A 12,222-nucleotide genomic window follows, 5' to 3' on the forward strand; every position below is an offset into this window, starting at 1 on the left:
TCTCAGACTTCTGGTCTTCAGAGTTGGGGGAGGATGAATTCCTGTGGTTTTTAAGACACCAACATATTGATAGGAATTTCTTACAGGAAACTCATACAGTCCCCTATGGTTCTGAATATCTCCCGCAGTTTACTGGGCACCATCCTTGACTTCAGGGCTCACCCTTACTCACCCACCAGTCAGGCAAGGAAGGCTCAGTCCTTTCTCTGAGGATGTTCTCAATTCCAACATGGACAGACTAGCCACTTGAAATGCGGTGGAAAGGACACTGAGTGTGTGTTGCTGCACTCTGAATTTCCAGAACAGTGACTGCTGGTCAGCTGATCATCCATTCCCTCAACTGACAGAATCTCACCGAGGACCCAAACCTGATGTCAAATCTGGGCACCTGCATGCTTTGGTATCACAGCCAACAGCTCTTCCCGCGTGGGGTTCACACTGGATGCAGGGGCAGATGCTTTATCGATTGCCTCTTGATTGTTCCAGGATGGATGCAGTGGCACCATGAAGCAATTTAAGACTCTGCTCTCCTTCTGGAATGGAGCATGACTTAATGGGAACTTAACAAAATACAAAGGAATGTCATTGCTCTGGTCTGGGATATTTGAGAATGCCTGTGATAGATTCTTTGTTAGTGACAGAGTTCTCTGTCTTTTCTTGGCCAAGGTGGTAAACCCTAAACAAATCTTCTCAATAAAAATGCTGATAATCTCCCTGAAGGTCCAGTTAGGTTGATGGGTTCTGGTTGCCCACTGGGGGAGCATGTGAAAATGATTGTTGCTCATCCCTACCCTCAGTAGCGTTCCAGAGTTAATTCCTGTGGACATCAACACTTCTGTAGAGCTTCTCAAGCCATCCTGTTGTTCAGCCAAGTTCAAGACCCAACCTGAGCCAGACATATTGAGATTGCAACTTCCAGCCCTGAGTGCTGGCACCTCCTCGGACTGTTCAGATGTTCCACTAAAGCTCTAGAGCCCAGACTGATGTGTTTTAGAACTAGAATCATAATCAAGATGTGCCTCATCTGATTTTCTGAACAGCCAGGACTCTGCAGCAAAAAGCGGAACGTTGAATTCTGGAAGATGCCAACCTTGCAGCATTTATATGTCATCAAAGACCATACTACAACTTGAAGCTGTCATACATAAGTGCCAGGGACTGTTGTCATTATGACAAAGGTACTTTCCAAGTAGAGGCTCAGGACGGTGTGGTAGGATGGCTCCTGGCCAAAACGACATCCTCCATCACTGAGAAAACAAGCAGGCCAGGATTTGACAGATGCCGCATTCCCCAAGCTGAGAAGACGCACTCCAAGAACAATTTGAACCTTGTAGGACCCTGGCCTCAGATTGTTCCTCCTTGTTACATGACAGCCCTTATGTTGCTCTTCCTCTCTGGGAGAGAGAAAGAGGGAAAAAACAAACAAACAAACAAAAACACATCGTTCTGGAGAAGTTAGCAGGCACCCTTGACATGTGATTGTAAGATTCCTCAGTGCTTGGAGACACTTCCCAGCAGCTGGAGAAATCGTGTGGCTCTCTGGGTGAGTAAAGTTGAATCCATGGCTTCGCGGGCACTGGGGATTCTGGGGTTAAGCCTGTCAGTCACGTTAGGGGAGCCACGAGGATCTCTGTGCCCACGCCAGGGTGACGACTTTCCATCCACGGGCAAGACTTGATTCAGTAGTTGGACTCAAGATGCATGTGTTTCTCTTCTCGGTAAAGCTGTTCTTTTGTTCCTTCAGTGTAGCAACAGTGAGTTTTGTTTGGGTTCAACAATGGGCGGGACCACTTCCTTCATTCATCTATTCATTCATTCATTCATTCATTCATTCATTTCTACCAAACCAGGCTCTGAGGAAACAGAGACTCGCTCAAGTTGAGCGGACCTAGCTCTTGTCCCAAAGGAGCTGAGGTCTGTGGTGGACTGATAATGGCCTCCACGGCTGTTAGGTCCTAATCCCTGGAATCTGGGGGTTTCACTGTGTAAGATAGCAGAGACTTCTAACAAGGAAGAGCGAGCTCAGCAAAGGCTGGTCCGTGTAGGACACAAGCTCTGGATGCCAACTAGATGCTGAAGGTTTCTGTATCATGAACAGGTGGCATGGGCACCTCTCGTTTTGGCTGTTTGGAAATACAACCATACAAGGTGCACTGGGCTCCCTCCAAGGCGGGACACAGGTTGGGAGGCAAGATGAGGGAAGTTTTTGGGTTGGTCTGCAGGTCAGCGAGGGCGTGCCCTGCCAGTTTCCCATTGGATGTGAACTTTGGGAATGTGAAGTCTTGCACTGGGCACCATCATCAAGCCTTTGGGCCTCTGTCTTTCTGATGCCTCATCTACTGAATGATGATGCTAACACAACCTTGTCGGCGCCCAGGTTTGCTGAGACAACAAAACCTATGTATGCACTGTGCTTGAGGAATGTTCAGGAATAAATATATGCACCTGTGGTTTTGCATGCAAGCTCTGGATTTAATTTGTCGTTTAAGTGGAAAAATTACACTTGACCCTTGAACGGCACAAGGCTAGGTGTGCCCAGCTCTAGGCTCTCAAAATTCCACGTATAATTTTTGACTCTTTCCAAAACTTAATTACTAGGAGCCTGCTGTTGCCCAGAAGCCTGACCAATAACGTAGCCAATTAATATGTATTATATATTATATTATATATAATATTATATATATTATAATATATATTATCAATATGTGTATTATATACTGAGTTCTTACAATAAAAATAAGCTACAGAAAGTAAAGTGTGATTAAGAAAATCATAGGAAGAGGAGATACATCTACAGCACTGTGCTATATTTGTTGAAAAAATTCTGCATCTAAGTGGACCCGTGCAATTCACACCGCATTGTTCAAGCATCAGCTATAGTTGGAGTTGTATTTTCTGTCCTCTGGATACCAGTATCCTCGTCATTGGGCCTAGATCCCCATCTTTTTACCAAACGCCATAAAAGCACAAACATAAACCCTTAAGTCCCTCCTGCTTTGCAGCATGTGCCCTGAAGGGGCGGTGCGCAAATGTCTGCGCCTAGTAAAGAGTTTGAGGTTCTACTCAAGGAAGAACGTTCTCTGGTTCAGGATGAGAGCTTTACCAACGTGTGCGTTTGTTGCTAGTTTATCATTTTTGGTTATCTCAGCTGCCTAATTTCTTCCCTTCGTTCTGGGATATATCGTCTGACTTCCTGATTTGATGAATGCCATTTATTTTTTTACTTCCGTATGTCCAGTTGAAGCCTTCTGTGTCACTCATTTCTCCCTCTGACTTGGTCGACATCTCATAGATACGCGGTGCCGTGCTTGTCTTCATTTTTCCCTCTTTAGCCCGTGGCTTACTCAAACCAACGTTTTAAAAACTCCCAGATAGAGAGGTGCCAGGTGTGGTTCAATGAGTTTTCATTCAAAATATCTTAGAGAAAATCATAGCATGGTAACTAAAAGGATCATTCTTTTAGGGGGAGAATATTCATTTTATTTTTCTGACTTTATTGAGGTATAACTTAGCAAAAATGTATATATTTAATGTGTAGGGTGCAGTATTTTGATTTACACTTACACTGTAAAATGTCTATTGGCCATGACTTGGACAGAGTGTCCTATTGTGTTCACTGGGTCTTTTTTTTTTTAAAGATTTTATTTATTTATTTATTTATTTGAGAGAGAAAGAGAGAGAGTGTGGGGGAGGAGCAGAGGGAGAGGGACAAGCAGGCTCTGTGCTGAGTGGGGAGCCTGACACAGAGCTGGATGTCACGGCCCTGAGATCATGACCTAGGCTGAATTCAAGAGTCAGGCACTTGAATTGACTGAGCCACCCAGGTGCTCCTCAGTGGGTCTTTTTATGGTCCTCACACTCATGAGAGGGGGCAATAGAAGGGAGTTAAGGCTGTGGAAGATCTTGCCTATGTGAGGAATGCCACCATAGTGAGTTGGGTCCAAATCACATGTACCTGATGTGTTGGCTTGCCTTCCCAATGGCCTAGTGGTTTTCAATGCTGGTTGTTCTCTCCGTGGTTCATGGAAAGGTAGCGAAGGGCACGCTGAAGAAAAAACACAACACAACAAACAAAAAGCTGCTTTTCACATTTAACTGGGGGAGGCCAGGATGATAGATGTGTTGCAAGGCACAGGACAGGGCTACCCAGTGTACAGTGTCCCCCTGCCCACATGACTTCTCAGTGTCTGTCCAGGTGTCCAGGCAGGTGAACATCCTGTATGTCATGAACCCAAGCCTAGAACTTAATTCTGTTGACTCATAAATGCAATCATTTGAATTTTCCAGGCAAGCAGCCACTGCCTTAATACAAGATTGCCCTTGGTTGGATTGTTCACCATTTGCAGAAGTGCAGATGGCAGCTCATGGCATTTGCATTACAAACCGCAGCATGCCTGGGGCAGCCTCTGTTTGCAGCTGGCACCTTCTTGGGGATCTGACATGCAGAGGCAAGCATCTTAGTCCTTCATCATCTGCAAGCACTGACATGTTCAAATGCCTATCATTTTATTATAAATTGCATTACATGGACATGATGTGGCTATACTATTAATTTGTCCATTGGTGTAAGTATCTATGATTTCATTTTAAGATAGTAGAAGCACATTAAAAATGCATTAGCAGGGTGCCTGGCTGGCTCTGTTGGTAGACCATATAACTCTTGATCTCAGGATTGTGAGTTTGAGCCCAGGTTGGGCGTGAAGCCTACTTAAAAAAATGCATTAGCATACATCCCTACAACAGATTATTATTTGACCATGAAAAAGGAATGGACTACCCATACACACACCATGGACCAGCCTCAAAAACACTGTGACTGAAAGAAGCCAGGAACAAAAGACCACAGGGTGTATGATGCCATTTCTATGAAATATGCAGAATGGTTAAATCCATAGACACAGAAAGATTAGTAGTTCCCAAGGGCTCAGGAGAGGGATGGAACTTGACTGCTAATGGGGACAGAGTCTCCTTTTTGGAGGATGAGAATGTTCTGGAACCAGGTAGAGGTGGTGGTTGCACAACACGGTAAACGTGCTGAATGCATCTGAATGTACATTTTAAACGGTTAATTGAATCCCAGATCAATAAAAGATTTGCTATGAAGAGCATGCAAAGCACCTCAAAGGAAGACTATGCTTTTCTTCTTGGGCAAAGCACCTCAAAGGAAGACTATGCTTTTCTTCTTGGGCACACACTGGGTGCCCACATGCATTGCTTCGAATTGCACCAAACTTCCTGATGCAACAGAGTGAGTTTTGCTGACTATCCACTTTTCTTTTCTCCAAATGCACAGAATGCTTCAGGAATCACCCCCTCTGGGGCAGCTCTTCTGAGCCATGATTTCCAATGGGGTGAGAAGCCCATGTTTTCGGAGATGTCTAAAAGGCAGCATTGGCCTAGCATGATTACCAATTCTCACAAACTAGAGAGATCGTCCTGTTTTTCCCAGAATAGAGATTACACCCAACTCCCAGAATAGAGATTATGCCCAACTCCCATCTGCTTAAACTAAGAACTTGACATAGGTGCGGGGAGCAGCCCCCCCGGTGGGCTGTTTGGTTGTTATGTCTTGTCATAGAGATGCAACAAGCCTCAAGGTAATTTGATTTTTGGTTCCATCTGGTCAAAAATAATGCATGTGGGATATTAGGTTCCTTTTCAAACAAGGTTGGGTCATAGAGGGGAGGTGTCGTTTCTAGCTGGGAAGCCAACATGTCATGGCAGGAGATTTCCAGCATCACCTCCTTTACCCTCTGTGACACCTGCAAATGAGGTGATCCCAACCTCACATTAATGTGGATAAAAACAGAGGGCAAAATGGCCAACAGACACATGAAAAAATGCTCCACATCGCTCGGCATCAGGGAAATCCAAATCAAAACCTCAGTGAGATACCACCTCACACCCATCAGCATGGCTAAAATTAACACGTCAGGAAACGACAGATGTTGGCGGGGATGCGGAGAAAGGGGAACCCTCCTACACTGTTGGTGGGAATGCAAGCTGGTGCAACCCCTCTGGAAAACAGTATGGAGGTTCCTCAAACAGTTGAAAATGGAGCTACCATACGATCCAGCAATTGCACTACTGGGTATTTACCACAAAGATACAAATGTAGGGACCCGAAGGGGTACGTGCACCCCAATGTTTATAGCAGCAATGTCCACAATAGCCAAACTGTGGAAAGAGCCAAGATGTCCATCGACAGATGAATGGATAAAGAAGAGGTGGTATATACACACAATGGAATATTATGCAGCCATCAAAAGGAATGAGATCTTGCCATTTGCAACGACGTGGATGGAACTGGAGGGTGTTATGCTGAGTGAAATAAGTCAATCAGAGAAAGACATGTATCATATGACCTCACTGATATGAGGAATTCTTAATCTCAGGAAACAAACTGAGGGTTGCTGGAGTGGTGGGGGGTGGGAGGGATGGGGTGGCTGGGTGATAGACATTGGGGAGGGTGTGTGCTACGGTGAGCGCTGTGAATTGTGCAAGACTGTTGAATCACAGATCTGTACTTCTGAGACAAATAATGCAACATATGTTAAGAAAAAAGAAAAAGAAGAAGATAGCAGGAGGGGAAGGATGAAGGGGAGTAAGTCGGAGGGGGAGACGAACCATGAGAGACGATGGACTCTGAAAAACAAACTGAGGGTTCTAGAGGGGAGGGGGTGGGGGGATGGGTTAGCCTGGTGATGGGTATTAAAGAGGGCACGTTCTGCATGGAGCACTGGGTGTTATGCACAAACAATGAATCATGGAACACTACGTCAAAAACGAATGATGTAATGTATGGTGATTAACATAACAATAAAAATTAAAAAAAAACCCAGAGGGCAAAGATGTTCTGCAGCGCCCCACCCCCCCCAGCCTCTGTCCACCAGACCATTACGGGTGCTCTTTCTACGTTGGGACACCAGGTGCTTTGAATATGGCTCTCAAGATACCCTCGGCGATGGCACATCTTGCTTTTCAAACATAAAATCCTGCAATGTGTCAAATCATCCATTTGCATGTAGAATCAAGGTCCCAGGAAGAAAAGTACGCCTCCTCTCTTCAAAGACATTTCTACCTTATTCTGATGCTGTTTTCCATCCTTGCATATTTAGAAAATGTAATATCTGGGCAGTCTAGTCTCAGAACCGCCGAGGGTTGAAAGCCGACCCTCCTTCTTCAACCCCTGGGTTGGCCTCTCCTCCCCAGTCTGAATATAAATGGCTGCAGGCAGCTTTACTTTTTTCTCTTTGACCTTCCCTCGGGGCATCATTGGCAAAGGCTAGCAAAACTCCTGCTTCATTGGAACACGCTGGCTCCGTACCTCTGGAGGAAAAGGGGGAGCACATGAACTGAAGAGTTCCGGCAACCTTCAAAATGGGAACGAACGGGTCCAGTTTGGTTTCATCATTTTCTGCACAACTTTGAAATTCTTTCCATGGCAGTTTTTACGAGCGCCAACGTGGAGTGAAATATGACGGTCAGTTCCCTAGGGATCGAGGACGCTGAGAGGTGCCACCCAAATGCAGCCCATCTCATGGCTGCAAGGGGTTATAAAACAGTCCCAGATGAGAAAGCAACTCAAGATGCTGTCAGAAAGCACAGGATTTACTTTCGGGACATGCCTTGGGTGTTAGGGAAAACGGCTCATGGTGAAGTTATATACACAAAATAATTCCCCGACGAAAACAACCGAAAGCATCACCAGCCAGTAGAAATAGCTGGTGAGACATGGATGAGCCCAAGCAGAAACTGGGTAGGAACAGCAGTTTATAAATCACCAGCCTGAGATCCGGACAGAGACAGGAAACACAACCATATGGGCAGACCTTGGGTTTTTCACAAATTTGATTCATATATTCACATGCAAATGCATATATATGTGTAGCTATTATGTATGCATGAGACAAATTTGTGACTTATACACAGACACACACATATAGGCATAGTTTGTATGGGAGGGTATTATCGGGTACCCCCAGGTATACCAGGTATTCTCCACCTGGACAACATGGGTGTTTTGAGTTGGTCTCTTCTCTGGGGTGGGGCATCCTGGGCACTGTAGGGGGTTGGTCTCTACCCACCAGGTGCCAGAAGCAGCCCCCCAACTGTGACAATCAAAAATGTCCCCAGACATCAGCAAGTGTCCTCCAGGGAGTAAAAACTTGTCTCTGGTTGCAAACCACTGCCATACCTGATGAACGGATAGATGATAGATAGATAGATAGACAGATGATAGATAGAGAGATAGATAGATAGATAGACAGACAGGCAGATGGACAGATAGACATTCAGAATCTGTTATGCTGAGACAGGTGTCTCTTCCTTAGCACTCTTAACATCTGGGGCTGAATGACTCTCTGATGTGGGGCATCCTGGGCACTGTGAGGTGTGGAGCAGCGTCCCTGGTCTGCACCCTACCACATGCCAGTGCCAGCCCCCATTGTGACCATCTGCAGGTGTCCCCTGGGGGGGTCGAACTGCTCCCTTTGAGGAACCACAGAGCCATCCCAAATACAGTGCAGGTCCAAGCATTTCAAGCTGTGTGCACTAGATTTTACAATTGCGGAGCTGAAGGTCCCCATTAACATTCCAAGTGAGCTATGACTTCTTTCCAGACCAAAAATGAAGAAATAAATTTTTAAAACAGCCCCTGAGATCCGCAGAAGCCCATGAGCACTTCCGCTTACTTTTCAAAGGAGAGGTGTCCTGGGGTGACATTCTTGGAGTGCTGAGGGTCTGGGATGCTGGGGAGAGGCTAGTGGGGGTGCATCCCAGCCGCACCTGAGAGCATGCGTTCTCTGACCAGGTGCCCCTCTCTAAGGCAGCTTCCACATCTGTGCAGGGCTGACATCCACCCAAGAACCGTGATTAGGAATGTAAGCAGATCAAGGCAGGAGTGTCTGTGGCGCCAACTGACAACTGCACCCTTGCCCTTCCTCCTTTGCCACTTTCCCAGAATTGCTTTCAGCCCAGTTATGAGCTCTGGGCCCGACCTGGGGAGGGACGCTGGGTGTTTGTCCCTCCTGCAGGCTCTCGGGGCAAATGCCACACCCGGCAGGCAGAGCGTTTCACCCGTGCCCCAGGGCACGTCTGTGGACGAATACATCATACCGACCCGTTATGTATTCCACTGCAAATAAACAATTTAAAGGGATGGCATGAAAATATATGCAACTCACACAGTCCTAACCCTCTGAGTGTTTTTGCATGCTCTGTCTAGAGCAGGACATTTTTTCAACTAGGGGTTTTCAAACCAAAGAAAAATTGTTTTTAATTTTAAATTGTGGTAAGATACACACAGCATACAATTTGCCATCTTAACCGTTTCTAAGTGCAGAGCTCAGTGGCATCGAGCACATTCACGCTGTTGTGCAACCATCCCCACCATCCATTTCCAGAACTTTCCATCTTCCCAAACTGAAGCTCTATCCCCATGAAATACTGAGACTCCCCATCCCCAGCCCCTGACTCCACCATCTACTCTCTGTCTCTATGGATGGGACTCCTCTAGGGACCCCGCATACGTGGAATCACACAGGATTTGTCCTTCTGTGTCTGGCTCATGTCACTGAGCACCACATCCTGAAGGTCCATCCCCGTCACAGCAGGTGCAGAATGTCCTTCCTCTGAGGCTGAGTCATATTCCGTTCTATGCATGGTCCATTTGCCCATCCATCCCTCCATCCATGGACGCTTGGATTGCTTCCGCTTGGCCGCTGTAGGTCATGCTGCTGTGAACACAGGTATTAAAAAATCTGTAAGTCCCTGCTTTCACTTCTTTCGAGTAAATACCCAAGTCATGGAATTGCTGGATCATACGGTCATTCTCTTTTCAATTTTTTGAACACCTGCAGGTTTTCTAAACATTTTACAAGCAGCACAACATTCACCATATCTTGGAGTACAGTCCTGTAAGCTTTAACACATGTACAGATTCATGTAAGCACCCCAGTGGGATTCAGGACTTGTCCATCATCCTGGACAATTCCCTCTTCCCCCAGCCCCTGAAAACACAGTCTGGCATTTTGTCCAGCAAGAATCATGGATAACCACTGCTCTGTTTTCTCTCCTTTTCCATAATATGGCATAAATGACCCCAGGCACTAGTTGGCCCTTTGAAATTATCGTCCTCTACTCAGCCATACGCATTTGACACTCAACAGGGTTGTGCACTCAACAATGGTCCCTCCCCTTTTGTGGCTGAGTGGTGTCCCATTGTATGCACACGCCACTGTGCTTCGTCCATTCCCCACTCTAGGTTGTTTCCCCTCTGGGGCAAGTCAGGCAGAAGGCTGCTCTCAGCATTCACATCCAGGTTTTCAGTGAACGTGCGTTGTGACCGCTCTTGGATAAATACCTAGCAATGGGATTGCTGGATCCCACGTGAAGTGTACACTTAACTCCATAAGAAACCGCCAACCCGTTTCCCAGAGACGTGCTGCCGTTTTGCATCCCTGCCAACCACGTGTGAGCGTTCCAGCTGCAGCACATCCTCACCAGCCCTGGGTGTGATGAGTACTTTTAGTTTAGCTATTCTGTTACCTGTGTCATGGTACCTCCTTGTGCTTCTCACGTGCATCTTTTCATGGAATCTAGAGGCTTATCATGAGTATTCTTCAGTGGTTTTTTTTTAAATATAGATTCTAAACCAACATTATGGTAAGTGACAGAAGCCACACATAAAATAGCACATAGCATATGATTCCATTTATATAAGAAACATCCAGAATAGGCGAATCCATAGAAACAGAAAGTGGATCCGTTGGTTGTCAGGGGGATGGGGTGTGACTGCTTACGGGAACGGGCTCTCCTTTTGAGGGAGTGAGAACGTTCTGGAACCAGATACATGTACTGGTTGCACAATGTGATCAATGTACTTAAATCCAACTAAATTGTTTATTTTAAAATGGTTGCTTTTATGGGATGTGAAAAAAAATATATATATATATATATATCAGTGGGAGTAACTATTTTTCTCTCTCTCACCTGATACAAAGAAAAGAAAGAAGCCTGTTGTGAATGAAACATTACCTGGATACAATTACCAGATTTTTTTTTCCTACCTGGTAATAAAATCACATGAGGATGGTGAAATCCTGAACGGGGTACCTGGTGGTGTGTAGATGAGCGCATGCGTGCAGTCAGGTCAACCAGCATCTGGACACCCCATGTTTGGGAAACCTTTCCCGTCTCGTGGGAAGCCCCCGTGTCCCACACCCACCTGGAACGTGTCTTACTTTCCCTTCGAAGACTCTTGACTGGTGTTTGTGTGCACCTGACTTTAAGGACTGAACAGGAGATGCACCATAGCCTGTATCCAAGGCCCCCGTGTCTACGAGAGAAGGGCTTATCCACTGCAGTCCAACACTCAAAAAGGTCATTTGCACCATTTCAATGCAGAAACCATACGGACCTACTCGCAGCATCTGTTACTTCTTTCCTACAACCAGATGGCACACGGGACACTCAGAGGCAATAAGAATCATGCAGCCTGTGGAAATGGGCAAGAGAAAAATACCTTGCCCCTTTTTCATGTCCTGCATGAACATTTGTTGAACGAAACCATCTGGGGGAACCGGACCCTCAGCGATTGAAACCTTGTATGAATTACTATTGGTTATAGGTTAGGGCTCAACTCTTATCAACTGACGTGGGAACTTGCAGATGATGGGTAGTTTATTGTTATGCCTGCTGGAGAGAAGAGATGACCCTAAAGTTACGGGGGGGGGGGGGTTGCCTGTATGACATTTATTTGCTTTCTACCTGCTTTTTTGCATCTCATTCCAGTGTCCTGACCATGTATCTACCAACACCTCCAGCCTCCGTAGAGCCTCTATCAATGTCTTAGTGCTTGCGAAGCTCCCTCACTTAAAAAAAAAAAAAAAATCCTTGGTGCAGCTCATGGTATGTTTGTAGGAGAATCGTGCCTTCAAGTTGCTGAAAATCATACGTTAATGACCTAAACCATACAAGGACTGGACAGGGAGCCAGTGTGTGTGTCCTGGGGGGACATCCGACCACCCCCATTTTATTCCAGAATCCACCGAACACCACTTGCTCTGCACATGTTTTTTCCTGCCTATGGTTAGCTGAATAATGGTCCTCATTAAGAGGGAGGTGGGAAGGTCAGATAGAGAGAAGGCAACATGATGTCAAAAGCAGAGTTTTAATGGCACTAGCCTGCTGGTTTTACAGGAAGGAACCAGGGAGCAAGGA

Source organism: Zalophus californianus, chromosome X, assembly GCF_009762305.2.
Source record: "Zalophus californianus isolate mZalCal1 chromosome X, mZalCal1.pri.v2, whole genome shotgun sequence".
Classification (NCBI taxonomy): Eukaryota; Metazoa; Chordata; class Mammalia; order Carnivora; family Otariidae; genus Zalophus; species Zalophus californianus.